This window comes from Crocodylus porosus, unplaced genomic scaffold (assembly GCF_001723895.1).
Source record: "Crocodylus porosus isolate Cpor-Errol unplaced genomic scaffold, CroPor_comp1, whole genome shotgun sequence".
Classification (NCBI taxonomy): domain Eukaryota; kingdom Metazoa; phylum Chordata; order Crocodylia; family Crocodylidae; genus Crocodylus; species Crocodylus porosus.
In genome coordinates, this window is record NW_017728913.1 from 18,225,984 (window position 1) to 18,241,359 (window position 15,376).

General features: G+C 39.9%; 1 protein-coding gene across 2 annotated transcripts in view; it reads right to left on the minus strand.

The window, feature by feature from the left end:
* Nucleotides 1-15,011, minus strand: part of FSTL5 (follistatin like 5) — a 600,367-nt gene extending 585,356 nt beyond the window's left edge. For both annotated transcript variants that reach the window (XM_019534563.1, XM_019534562.1), the window contains exon 1: nucleotides 14,685-15,011. The gene's annotated coding sequence lies outside the window, so the exon portion shown is untranslated. The remainder of the gene's footprint in view (nucleotides 1-14,684) is intronic.
* Nucleotides 15,012-15,376: the final 365 nt, after the last annotated feature.

The following is a 15,376-nucleotide window of genomic DNA, read 5'->3' on the forward strand; positions in this document are numbered from 1 at the left end:
AAAAGCTGTCAATAAACAGCTCCAGTTATTGTAGAATAACGTGTAGGAAGCCTACCTATTCTAAATTCAACTGCTTTGAAGGAATCATTCTTCATTATTGGAGGGGGCAGGGTTCTGTATAAGTTGTGCACATTCTGGAGGACAGCAGTTTAATAGCAGATCATAAGGCTTGCACTGAAGTTGTAGCAACCCTTCTAAATGCATGTTATTTCCATTTTGAAGATTTTGTTTAGTTTCAGACAAACTATGTTTGCCATTACTGGTAACTGCTTTAACATATGTCTAATAAGGCAGAATGTCTTGTTAGTACTACAGATCAATCAACATTAATGTTCTTTCACTGTTATAGCTGGTCATTATTTCTGATGTGATAATGCTAGTTTTAGTTATTTGCAGGAAATATAGTATTAGGAAAAAAGAGGAAGTAGCAAATTTCAAAAGATGATTTGATTTCTGCCACAGTGTCCTTTCAACGTGCAGTTGAAAGATTCCGGGCTCAATTCCCTTCTCTTTTTCAGTGACCCTAGCATCAGTGAAACTACGTCAGATTAAAACCAGACTAAAAGAGAAACAGGCTCATTGTATTATTTCAGGCTTTCCTCTAGAGCCAGCTATGTGGTCAGAATGTCAAAAGATTCAGTTTAGAAATTGCGAGAGCTCTGCGATCCGTACACTTGCTTACAAACTGTGATTGAAGGACTGGTATGTCTATAGGGTACTAATATACTAAATATGATCTTTCTTTTCATTAAAAATATGTAGGAATGGTCACCTATTCCATTATATTACTTTACTTTCAGGATCTAGAACTGTGTCCTCTTTCTTTAGCATTAGATTAGAACTTGCCTGATAAATCTGAAGGACCACTACCAAACAATCAAGAAAGTTTCTCTTACTAGGAGAGTTCAAATACTCTGTATACTTCAATACAGGGAAAAAGAATGATTTCCCCCTCAGTAACAGTAAAAATATGTCCATCATAAACTAAAGGTTTTATGTTCCTGAATTTAACTTTAAAAGCATTAGTTTCTCAAATAAATGCAAATGATTTGCATTTGGTAACTCAAAAATAAAATATACGGCAATATATATACAGTGATAAAAAGAGCCATTTTCCAGGCCTTATATGTACAGTTTTTCAAATAAATTGGTTCAGATAAGCATCTTTCAAATGATCATTATTCTATTTTTTGTTAACAGTTTCCAGATCAGAATACTTTGGCCAACAGGAAAGCATTTTTAACTGGGAATTTCAGCTTCTAGAGTTAACTTGTCTCATTTATCTCATGTATTTTAAGTTTGTTAGCTGCCACTGCACTTTGCCTATTCATTCAGTCTTTTGTAGTAGCAGTCTTTTGGAAGGGAGCTGATTTTCTTCTGGGACACGCTGAATTTTCTTAAATTTGCTTTTTCACAATTTTGTTCTGTTTTTAAACTTGTTTGGTTATAAAACTGAAAACTGTCTGAACCTACAAATTCTATAGAGTACAATTTATAAGATGAAAAACAAATAAATAGACAAGATATACTGCCACTTGGGCATGTCAGAATATTCTAAAACTTAACAAAAAAGAGGAGTTGAGACAAATAACTAGCAAGAAGTAAAAAAGATACAATAGAAAATGGTGGGGAAATAGCAGAGAAGCTGGTGGACATGATAAGTGCAAGAAGAGAAGAAAGTTAGGCCTGGGACAAATACTATATCCAGCCATGACAGAAAGTTCAGATACAGTAACTACAAGATTATGAAAGGGCTGATCCCATATAAACAAGTCAAAAGCGATAAAACAATCATAAGTATTGTTAGCATATAGGCGCAGTATACATGCAAGGCAAACAAATACCTTGAGAAATTAGGGTTGACGTTGCTGTTGTTGCCGTGATGGTCCAGGAAATGTATAAGAAGCAATGATGTCTTGTGATATCATTTTGTGATATCGTTTTGTGATGAACATAATTGGTCCTATAAAATATCTGGGAGAGCTATGGGACAAGTGCTCAGGTACCTGTAAAACACTTGAATAAGGGTACTTGATGCCTTAAAGCTTTTCCAACAACCTTCCCAACTATACAGTTGGCTCTATAAAAGATTTCACAAAATATGACAAGATACCCCCCTTGAAAAATTAGCTCTCCATAACAATGCATTGACATGATAGACTGCAGTCTCTCTTTTCAAATGGTTTTTATCCTTCTCCCAGAGCACTTGACCAGAATTCCCTCCTACTCCTCCTTCTGATTTTGGAGGCTCCAGAATGCAATATGCAGGTGTAGTGACTCAAGTTTGGTACTGCCGAGGAGGAAGTCACCCCATGTTTTTACCAGAGGCACCTGGTAAAAGGCAAAAAAACTTCACCATTTTGGCAGCAAAACAAGAGGTTAACATCTCCTGTGAGAAGCAGCAAACTCCATTGCCAATGTACAGAACTACATTTCTCAAGAGTGCCCTACATTCACTGACACACACTTGTGTGTCCCTGCCACTTGTGGTAGGGGCTGGAGCTGGAAAGTGCACATGCAGTGGGACACGGGAAGGCAAGGCACCCCAGGACCACCATGTCATCTCGCTTCTCTTAGGCAATGCCCAGAGTTCATGCCTTGCTTGCCCACCCATCCTCATGCTACTGCCTGTTTCCACAAACTCCTATTAGTTTGTAGGATAGTGATCCTTACTAGTGGCCTCTTCAAAGACCCAAAGACTATGAAAGTTCTTATCTTGGACTAAGTAGCCAGGGACTGCATGTCCGCAGGCCACAACAGTAGGGAGCCATGGCCCCCACAGGGCCACAACCCCACTGCATCACATGCCTGGGTGCCCCCCTTTGCACTCAGCACCATCCCACTGCTGCAACTTGCATCCAGGCACCTCCCACCACCCCTCTCCCTGCTATACTGCTCCCTTGCTATCCCCATGAAACTGCACACCCCTGGTGTACTGCATACCCCCTGCTGCTGTTTCACATACCCTCCTGCTGCTACTCCCTACCACTGCAACACATGCCATTAGCTTTCCAACAAAAAGCTCCGCCACTACTCAGACACCCTGACTGCAGGCTCCCCCTGCATTAACAGCTCATCTACACCGCCCTACCCCCTGGGCCAAGGAAAAGAGCCAGACAGCCAAAAGGAAGAAGAGCCTAGAGGCCCTGACTACTGCTGCAGCTATGTTGGAGGAGCAGCAGCTGGGTGGGAGCCCAGAGACCACAAATTTACCCTTCGTGGGCCAGCAGTTAGAAAGCCTTGATCTCATCTGTGCCATGGAATAGTGGCGAAGACAAGCAGATGTCAAAAGGTTATAAAAGCTTCTGATTTCTCCCTGTCCTGAAGACAAAAAACATATTGAGTGATCTGATAGGTGGGAAGAGAGAGAAAAAGGTTATTTAGGGGTGTAAGAGGAAGACTCTTACCCCTGTTACTATGAAGCAAGAACGGGACTGCAGGAGACACACTACAAAGCCCCAGTCTGGTGATAACTGGGCAAATGAGCATGGGACTAAGCAGCAGAGCTGAGCAGGCTGCAAGAGAGCAGATGGCTTGGCTGCAAGACAGGGTACAGGGCGGCTGTTAGTGAGGCAAACTTAAGAGTTGGGAGCCTGCTTGCAGGGAGGCAGGCAACAGAACTTGACAGAGACAGCAAAGTAACAGAGCTAATTGCCTGCAGGGGACTAGAGAGGGAAGCCTGCAGGAAGCCAGGTTGCAAAGCAGTAAGCCTGCAGAGAGACAATTAGCAGCACCTGGGCCTTATTGCAAGGGTAAAGGAGTCAGGTGACTGGAAGGAGGAAGAGAAGTCAGGGATATACATACAGGGCTCCAATACAGCCTCCCATATTTACCATATCAAAAAGGGAAGGCAGGCAAAGATAGGACAATAGTGTGAGAGACCACAGTGGGTTGGGGCAATATTAGTGTGGCCATCAGGTGGCATGATTGCCCTCAGAGATAGGATCCTATTACAGAGGGTCTATCTGCATGTTAATGAGCCTAGACTAGAACCACAATATACTTTTAATACAACTAGAATTTCAGATGGATTTGGCATTAAGAAGTTTTGAATACTTAGACTGCAGTATCATCATAAAGCATAAGGAATGTGCAGATTTAGAAACTAAATTCCCAATAATAAAACTATTTTTCTTTACTACATTAAAAAAGTATAAATCCAAACTCAATTTTCACCACTCATATTTAAACTGCATTGAGAGCTGTGCTTTCAAATACTTCAAATTTCTTTCAAAATTTACAAATGCATACTAATTTTGTTAAAAATACATCCATTTTATTATTCAAATACAGGATTGTTGTATCTCCAGTTTCTCCAGAGATGTGAATGAAGAACACCCTTGGTATTAGGTACATTGTTTTCATACATTATTGGAAGTTACCATAGTGATGGGTATCATACTTGAACCCAAACAAAATAGATGTTCACACTCAAATTCAGAATTGCTTTAGAAACTTCAGTAACTATGTAGCTAATAATAAGGAATATTTAAAGATGCTTACTACAATGTTCACAGGCATGGTGGATATTGGGATAGTATAAAGGCACAGTGTTAAGGTTAATATTCAGTCTCCAAGTGTTGTGTGTATAAAACACATCTTTACTGCTGCTTTATTGGTTTATAAGATATATGCAAAAATGTATAATGACAGATGCACACTTTACCCCTTTTAAATTTTCATTCTATGAGAGAACATTTTCTGTCTCAGAGCCTGGAGCAGTAGGTGAATGAGACCATCACAGTGAAAAGATGCAAAGGACATACATATATTAGATTCTTGGTCTTTGGGCATACTATTTTTTTTTTAATTTCTGAAGCCTAAAGCACTGTGTTAATGCTTCAGATGAAAGCCCTAAGGTTCTCCCTGTGTTCACTGGGAAAAGCAACAAGAACATGAATATGTAAGTTGTTCCAATATTTTTTGTGCCAATTTCCCACGTACCAAAGAACAAAATAATTCTGATATGAAACTAGACAAAAATGGAATATAGGTGAGTGACATTGTCTGAAAATCACTTGAGAGACTCTTGCAAGTTTGGAGAGTGTGTTTACCTAGCACCAGAATTAAATCTCAGGAAAAATATTGTTCAGTTTCTTGTGCCCTGAACAAATAACTCATTTATCCCATGCATTAATATGCAAACTACTTTCAGTAAAACTTACAAGTTGTGAAAAAACCTATTCACCGTAAAACTATAACAATTAAGATAAGAAGATCCCCCTTTCTTAATTGTAACTGATAGACTGCTGATTGAGTTACTGGATGTTCTGAATTTTAATTCAACAAAAAGACCGTTGAAGCTTAGCAAGTACATTGGAGAATGGACCTTTTTAGGATTTACATTTTCAATGACCATTGCGGCAGCTGAGGTGCACTTTTCTTTAAAGGTCAGTCTGCTAAATGCAACCTAAAATCAACATTTAAATCATAATTTGGTGGGAAAATGTCCTCTAGATTTATATATGTACGTATAGTTTTGAACCCTGCTTGCACAATTATTTCTTGGCAACATTTCTGTATTTTTTAATTGATGACTACCTAACAGCAGGGACATATAACTACAATTCCTGCCATCTTATATGTATGTTCTCATCATAACAGTCCCCTCTTACTTGTTCTCCTTGGCCTGTGAATCTGGCACTTTTGGCTGTCAAATAGTGCAGTTCAAACAAGAAGAGTGGAGGCACTGATACAGCCTGCCTAATAGTAAGGCCTCTCTCCTGGGAAATAAAAAATGACCTTGAATTCCCTCAGAGTGAGGATGGCCTAGAACACGTGTTAATTTTCTGGGCAGATGCTTTTACCGCTAAACTAAGGATGTGGACAGATGTAACCATGAAAACATTTGAAACACTTTTGAAACTCCAAAGGGCCAGCTGTGCAAAGATACAAACCCTCTGAAATGTTTGGAAAGTGACTGAAACTCTCCAAAAATGGTACCTGAGGTACTCTTTTGGACAGTTTCACTTTTGGTCACATTTACACAGAGACAATATGCAAGAGCAAGACTGAGATGCATGCTGGGGTTGAATCTGGAGCCAGGACTGGATCTAGACTTATCCCCTGTACCCCTCTGCCAAATCTCCTCTGACTCCCAGGACCCCAATCAAAGGGCAGAGGTTTTAGTGTGGGGTTGAAAGCTCTGGGTACTCCTCCACCCCTGCTCACTTCTTCTTTCTGATCTCCCCTTCCCTGCACACTCCCCTCACTGGCACTAGTGGATGCTGTAGCATTTGAATTCTTTCAGCCAGGACATGGCACAAGGGATACACATATGACCCCTGAAGCATTTCCTTTTTGAAACATTACTATGCACATTTCACTTGGAAACATTTCAAATGCTACTTCTGTCTGCATGTTAAAGGTGACAAACATTTGAAAGTGAGTGGTGGGTGCTTTATTTTGCTGATGTCAGCTCCTAACCTGATGGACATGTCGTCTTTAAAGCCCAACTCAGGAGAGGACAAGGAGTTCAGATATAATGCTATGCGTCATATTCCTAATAACTAGCTGTGGACACCTTTCAGCTGAATGACTGAATGATTAATATTAGTCTCACTTAGTCCCCCTCCACTAAGTTCAGTGGTGGACTACGGGAACTACACATAGTCACTGGGGATGCTATCGAATGGCTTGGCAAGTACGCACGCACTCACTCACTGACTGACTGACTGTCAGCTAGGGCCACTCTAGTAAGATAAGAAGCAAAGCGAAAAAAGTAATCCTATCGCCAGAACCACAAAACAGTCACCTTAGGATGACAAAGACAGACTGTGAAGAAGAAGCTACACCATTCTAATAGATGGGACATTCTGTTTACTCTCACGAACATTGTGGATTATAGTGAGTGAATGCTTAGAGACTGTCAGTCTTGGACCTACTGTCTGAGTTCTACTCAGGACTGGAGAACAGTTGGAGACAGCACTGAGAAAGCCCGCCTTTACCCATGAAGTACTTAGCCTGCTAACTTCCAGGGAGGACAATCCATCTACTTTTTATAAAAAACTGAATGATTGCTTAGCTTCTGAATCAGAGCGCACATAGATCAATGAGGCTTTCTGCTCACTTAAATGGACTTTGAAATGAAGAAAAAAAATTAGTCATTGTTGAGAAAATGGACACAAAGGGAGAGATAAAACACCTACTCTGGAATGCTTTAGTGGAAAAGGCATTAAAAATAATCAGTTAAGAAGAAGAAATGTCCAGTCCCAAAAAGCAAATTATAGGCACTCTTAAAATGACTGTTAATGATGTCTCCTTGCACTGGCATGTACAGGATTTAGTTATATAAACCCCTGCCCATCACATTAATAAGAAATTAAACTCTTCCAATTGTCAAAGTTAATAAACCTATAAAAGGGTTTATTCTCTTGTGTGCCTACGCATTTGGGCCCCCAGTAACACCACTGGAGTCTACCTTCTATGCTCTAAGAAAGAAAAATGACAGTATTTGTGTTTATATATTTAATGAATATCCAAAAACTTTTGCTGTATAGCCAGTATGTATGGAATTGGTGGTACCAGAAGAATCTGACTTTTCTACTCCAGAAGAAGAACTAAATCTCTAAGACTGGTTTGAATTGTAATTTTTAATAGTCCTCTATTTAGAGAAATAAAAAGTGTTATGATTGTTTTTGTAATGAAATCGTATTTGGATTTGTTACAGTCTCATGTAAATATTCATATGGAGAACAGATGCCTGCAAACAACTATTAACAAAGTAGGGATTGTTTCATTAGATCAGACCAGAGGTCCATACTATACTGTAGCTTTTTTACAGGATTTCTTTTTCCTTACTTAAAAATATCTAGAAATCCTGTAGTGAAAAACTGCTGCAAAACTAATTCACAAGGGGAATTCTTTCCTAAACTAATTCACAAGAGAATTTAAACTAGTGGTTGTGTGTACCTTGAAGATCAGTGCTTATATCCTTCCTAGCGTTTTTTAAATCTTATATTGGATCTAACAGTGAATGTTTCCACTGTCTGTATTTTTTAATCCTAATTTCACAGAGTATGTGTTGGTATTTCCATTTTATTAATATTACCTTTGTTACCACTCAGATGAACTCAGCATCCCTTTGGTCTTATATTCTAAGAAAAGGGAAAATTGTAATACACTTTAATGACCTTCTGTATATCACTATTTGTATTTTTTTACTTTGTCCCTGCTTATTTGCCTCTTTTCTGGAAGATAACACCTGAATCACTTCACACTCCCTCATTGCAGAATTCTCTCCACATTTTCCATATTTTTGTTCTCCTTCTCTGAGCTGACCACATCTCTTCTAAATCTTTTCTAAGTTAAGACTATATAACTGAAAATGATATTCAAGGTAAAGGGGGAACAGTTGACTTGAATAATGACATTCTAATATTGTTAGAATTTTGGTTTGGTTTTTAGTTTTTTCTTTCTTTCTTTCTAGATGCAAATATGTTGTTTGCTTTTGACTTAGGTTACACACTGAGCAGAGGTTGTCCAGAACCCATGACTTCCATATTTCAATTCAGGAATAGAAAATGGTTGTGTATACTGATCACTTTTGCCTGAATTAGCTCAGTGGTTAGGATTCTGGGTTCTGGGACCCCTTCAGCCAGAGAGAGTTTGAGAAAGAAAACTACTGTAGAAAATTGTACCCCTCTGTGTGACTTCAAACGACTACTAAAGTAGGGTTATCATATGTCTGGGTTTTCTCAGACACCTTCTCGTTTTGGGTCCCCCCATTTCCGTCCAGGCAGTTTTTTAAAATATCAGCACATGTCCAAGATTTTGCTCTGCCTCTGCTCAGCATGAAGTTTTTCCCAGCGCTTCCTGGCATTGCTCCTCCCCGCCCCCCGCCTTCCTCTTTTTTGAAACTGGAAATACAGTAACCCTAATTAAAGTCAAAGGTGCCTACCATTTTCTTAGTCCACAGGGGCTAATTTCAGGCTAATTTAATCTGAAAACCTGGTCTTTAATACATAAGAAAATGTGCAAATAAATTTACAACTTGTCTTCTGTCTAAAACACAGAGTTCATTTGTCTTCTGCCTATGATGAATGAAGCAAACCATATTCATTTCCTAGAACAGCACTCTAAGCACAGGTCAGGCTGCGGTACTCACTTAACATGGTGGAGGTTTCAAAAGGAGCTCTAGAGAAAGTCTTTGATAGTGGCTGACCTGTAGTGGTTCGAGTCCTTTGCAAAGCAATGACAGAAACCCAGGTTCAAACCCCCTCTGAGTGAATGAGGCCCAGAACTTAGAATATCTGCCTTTCCAGGTGAGTGCCCTAGCACTCAGTATTTGGTGGGGGGGAGGGGAGGGGAAATGTTATCCCTTCCTGTCTCCAGTCTGTAGGTGCACCTAGTCATCCATGTGCACAAGGCTATGAATCCAAGAACAGAAATACCAAAAAATGGCCACATAGATGACCAGGAAAGAACAGGATACCCCCTCAGAGTTTTTGTGGTTTCCATTGGAACAAAAGTGATACATAATAATTGAGACAAGCCTATAATTTATTAAACACAGAATTTGGTAGACATAGATTATTGCATCTGGCTAATGTAAAAATGCATTTTAATCATCGGTGTGTTTACTACCTCTGTAAATAAACTCCATTTTCATTTTTAATCCTAAATATTGTAATAGAAACCTGCCTATATACTCTTTTGTATACTCATTTGAAAAAGGCATTTCTTAATAAAAAGAAATACATACTTAATGCTAGAAATAATTTTTAAGTACAGTAATGCTTTAAGAAAAAAATTAAATAAAAAACACTATCACAGAAAACAAAGCCATGAAAATACCCTTCACCATCTTTCCTCAAGCATATTGAAGTACTTATCAAGTACTTTATTATACAAGAAGTCTTTCTGAAAGCTGTTCTGAAAAGCTCTGTTGGACACCAATCTCAATTAATTCAAATGCAAATAAACTGTGAACTTCAACCCACTTCAAGCAATCAGTGACAGTGTTGCCAACTGCTCCACACATTTAACTCTTTCTCTTCCCTTTTTTTACTCTCATCCCTTTAAAACACTTTCTTCTTCCATAATGTAATTAATTGCACCTAATACAAAGAATAACGGTAATCCACTAAATAGCCATGCTTCTGTCGTGGTATATTTCTGGACCAGTAAAGCAAAATATCTGTGAAAATTGCTGGCTAACAAGTAAAATGGAAAACAATAGAATAACAAATATAAAATAAAATTCCCACTTGCATATCTGTTTATGTGAGAATGGGCCACAACAGTGTTGGCTAATTTAAAACAATGTACTCAGCCTAGTAAACCATTCAGATTAATAACAAAAGGGGAATGGAAGCCATGGAAGACACTGGCAATGAGTTTTTTTCAGCTTCTCTGCTACCCTGACAGTGAAGAATTTTCCCAATCTCTATTCACACCCCTTATTGTTCAGGCAAAGCCAGGCCAGAATTAATTATAACCTGTCTGTTACATTATTCTGCGCATTATTATAGCTAATGTGTTGGGGGGTTGCTGTTGTGCACATATATGAAAAAAGAAAAAGAAAAGAAAATACAATAAATAAATAAATAAACAAACCCCAGTAAGTGCCTTCCAGCAGAAGGAACCTGGGAGGACATCATTTAGCAACAAGTTTGATACAGAATGTGAAAAAAATGAGTCATAGAAAAATGAAGAGTAAAGTTTGGTTTATGATGAAATACACAGAGATAACGTAAGAGGTCTTACTTCTTCCTGTGGGTTGGAAGCAAATAACGCAATTCCTTGGGACTGAGAAAATGGTAGGAACCTTTGACCTTAATGATCTTTAGGTATCACCAGGGGGATCCAATTCTTATACAGTATTGTTCTCTGAGATGGTGAGTATCCAGAAGTCCCTGATATAAAAAGTTCAGCATGGTTGTTCGTGTCACCTGAAAACTGAGTCTTTAGCACACAGAAGCATGTGTTTAATAAATTTGCAACTTGTCCTTTCTCTAAAACACATAGAGAGATCATTGTCTTTTCTGCTTATCAAAAGTAAAACAAACCATATTGTATTAATATGTATCATATGATACAAACAAATTCACTGACTTTTAGTTCACTGTCAGACATCACCAATGTCTGAACTACAAAAAGTGCTCTTCAGGCTGAAACTCAGATGAATCCACTAAGCCCTTAGCTTTTCTTTAGAAAGACATAACAACCTGAAACAAGATATAATAATTACATACATAAAATATTTGCTTAATGTAACATGCAATAAAAAGGATGCAGAAAAAGAAAGAGTTAAGGCAAGTACTTGATTCATAACCTCCCCTTGCCTGGTAATTATATATATGAGATGTTCAACATAATGAAATAATCTGCGGTCTCTGCAATATCTGGAAAGAATTTTTTTTTTAGTCCAAAACCTATTTTGTTGTCAGGTCTGCGAGCATTCTTTTTCGAACCAGCTCTGAAAGTTCTGAATTCAGAAAACTCAGATTCAGAAGTGATATAAGCAGATACAGTTGTGCATGGTTAGGCTCCATATCTGAATTTGTTTCTTTAAGTAAAGAGGCTTTCCTGGAAACGGTGACAGTGATTTCTGTAATAGCATTACTTTTCTTTTAGTATTCTAGATGTTCCAGAAGGTAGAGGAAGAGTAAGTGTATTATAGGTGTGTGTGTACAGTATTATGTATATACATACATGTACACAGTATATACGTATATGTGTAGTCTGTATAAAAATACGTGCTTTATGTTTTATTATACTGTGTTTCTTAAACCTCAGTTAGTTAAAGAAACACTGAAAAAGGGTAGACAAGCACACAGAACTGTGCAGAAAAACAGTTCATAATTATATCAAACCAGAGCATTTTTTTCCCAGACAGAATTATGGACAACACTCACTTTCAATCCAATCAATAACTTTTACAAGTCATCGTTTAACTCCGCAAAATAACTACATGGGGAGAAGCAAATTTATGTTAAGAACTACTGAAAGACTATCTTAGACACTAAGGTAATCATTGTACATACATTAACAAGTATGTGAATACATTTCATATATTTCATAGATCTATGAAATGGATCTAGTTCATCAGCATGGAAGAGGCCCAAAATGGAGCCTGTAATAAACAGGATATTTTGCCTGAGTAATAACTTAATGGTAACAGTGGTGTGTGAATGTTGGGTACCTTTTGCGTTACTTCCATATTTAAACATACCACTGAATTTACCTTGAATAATGTTGGCACCTGTAAAATACTCTTATTAAAGTCTTTAGAACTTTATATTAATATGCCACATCCTTCAGTTTTGTTGAAAAAAGAAAGAGGGAAATAGAGCACCAAAACAAAATGCAGAACTGTTCCTGAAGACAGAAACGTTCTAATCATACCACCTGAAGAAAAGAAATACTCATGGGCTACAATGTCTGAATTACTCTTAAGCTAGAGGTTAAAAAAGAATGTCAATTTTTGTGGGAAGGGAGAAATTCCATTTAACTCATTGGAAAAGTTCTACAGAATTGGCAAAATCTCTATTTTATATCAGTGCTTGATATTTCTAGAAGACAGCAATAATGTATACCAACGATGTATATAAAGATCTACAGTGATCAAGATAAAACAGTCCATATACTTAAAAATGCATGATGTATAATGTAATAGTTGCCATGCCATTAAGTTTAGTGACAGGAATAATCTCAATGGGCTCAATCCTTCAAACTATCTTCATGTATGCAGTCTCACTGAGATTAACCAGACTGTGTGGGAGGAAGACCTATTCAAGAAAGCAAGGATTTACAGGCTCAGGCCCTTCATGCATGCATACATATCAGCATTACAAAATCTTGTCATGTTTTCTTCATACATATCTTTAGTTTAACTGAATGGTCCATATTTAAAAAATAAAGGTTTGTAATATAGCATTTCTGTCTCTCAAAGCAAGTTTGCAGAAATATCACCTCCCCCCCAAAAAAAATCAAGTGGAAGTTTTAATGTATGAACATTTTGAAAATATTACTAAACAAGTAAATAGTCACACAAGCAACATGCTGGCTAATGAAAGGTAACAGTATATGTGAATTCTACACACAAACTTCTTCCTCCTTGGTGTGGGAGGTGGGGAGGGAGGGTCACTCCTAATTATTATGAGTGGGGGGAAATATAAATAAGAAGTATAGATGGACTGCTGAAAGACAAGCTTCAATTTTAATTTCATGTAATTAAATGACTTAGCATGTACAACAATGTATTTTGCCTGCATTTAGTAGCTTTTAACTTTATAATCATTATTTCTGCATTGCTGACAACTATATTTATCTTCTTGTAGATACATATTCAGGAATAAGATCACACTTGAATTAAACACTATAATGCAGGGAGAAAGGAAGTCATTGCTGTAATAATGTAGAATGTAATCTTCTTGACCTGCTTCATTTCAGTAGCATAAAAGTTATGAACTGCTTATGAACTAAGGGTACTTTCACTCGTACATTAGACATGTGTTATGTAACAACTGTGTTTTAGGTCTTGAATCTAAGGAAAAGAATCGCCTTTCTTAGAGTAATAAAGTAATAAGTAAGGTCACAAAATACAGTGTGGGAGCCCTAATTGCCTGCCTAATCCATTCAATCATCTCTCTGGCTCTGGCTGCAAGCAGCTAGTCTATTCATTTTGGAATCAGCCTTCCTTTCCTACACAAAAAGGTCCCTACTTCTCTCCCAGCACATGCAGAGCTCTGCCAAGTCACAGGAGAGACACATCTTCAGTAGCAGCCCCCTAAGTGGAGCAGAGCACTCCGCTAAGCACACAAAAGGTTAAATACTGCTGAAATAGCGAGACATTTCATCTGCCCACGCTTCCCAGTTCCATTCAATTACCAACAGCCGCGGTCCTATAATACAACATAATACTGTATTATTAAATCAGAGTTCCACATTTACATGTACTTCTAGCCTGAAGGAAGGCCTGACATTTAGCAGTCAGTACTAGAACAAACAACCCACAACTTTCTCCCTCCCTCCCTCCCTCTTTCCACACACACACCCTTGGAGAGGGCAAAAGATGACACCCCTCAAAGAGACTGAGTTTACCTTATCATCATCAAGGTCTACCCCAAGGCATTATTCTTCATCTCCCCCCCCACCAAACAAAACACACCACCCACATGCTGAGCACACTGCTGTGTTGCAACTCCCGCCTGCCTAGAGCAAATCCTTTCTAATTCCTACTTTACCCACGACTTCCCAGCCTGACCTGACATACCCATCCACCCCCCTGCACTCCTAGCAAAACAGAGGGCGGCTTCCCTATTGCTCTCCCCCCGCCCAAAACAGCGCTGGCTTCTTGCATGCGGACTCTTAACATAAATAACTGCATGCATCCGTGAGTATCAAAAACAAATAAATAACTGCATGAATACATGTGTAATACATAACTGAGTACATCCGTGAAGAAAAAAGGAAGACTTTAAAAAAAAACTGTGCTCCCCCCAACCCCTGCATCCAATCCAAGCAGCACAACTGTGGCAACTTTGCAACCAAAAGCAGCCCCCTCCCAACTTCTTCTGCATCCTCCCCTGGCCGCCGGAGCCCACTGTGAGCCTGAGAGCGGCTCGGCTCTTCCCCAAGTGTTTCTCTCTCTCTTATATTTTTTGTTGGCGCTGCCCTGAGGTCTGACAACTTCTCGCCTGGTCTCCCTCCAGGAAGGCAAAGGACAGCGTCTCTCTTACCTGATCCGAGGCTCCCTCAGACACGAAAAACCCCTAACGTAAGTCCCCGAGGAGCGACCCGCGCCGTCCGTGGCTCAAGGCAGGTGCAGGGAGCGCTAGTTGTGCGCCGGCAAAGACGATCCGCAGCCGCGCCGGGGAGCGCCGAGGCAGCCGAGCAGTTTGGGGGCAACTCCGGAGCTTTCCCCCGCCCCCCACACTGCCCTCCACAAGTCCCACGTGCGGGGCCGGCGCCTCCCGGGTTCAGCACCAGCGGCGGCGTGGACAGCACCGGCTCCGCTCCCCTGCACCGGTCCCCGGCACTGAGCCGCGCGACTCTCCCGCCTCCTCCCTCCCCGGCGCTGCCACTCAGCCCCGCCGGGTCCCGCCTCCCCGGCCCCGGCCCTCGCGTCAGCCCCGGCTCGTCCTCGTCGGCACAGGAGCCGGGGAGGGCCCGCCGGAGCCCGCCCTCTGCTCGGGGACAACCGAGTCCCGAAGCCCCCCTCCTGCCCTTCAGGGGGCTGGGAAGCGAGTCCAGCCTCCCTCATGGGGATGCGGGAGTGCCGGGGATGGATGAGGGAGCCCTGTTGCTCTGAGACAAAAAGGAATGCAACATTCCCTATTAAAGACTCTCTTTTTTTGGCAAAAATCTGGTTGGCCTCATCAAAGGTGTCACCTCTACCAGAGGTTCAGATTCTTTTTCGCCTCTGGACCAG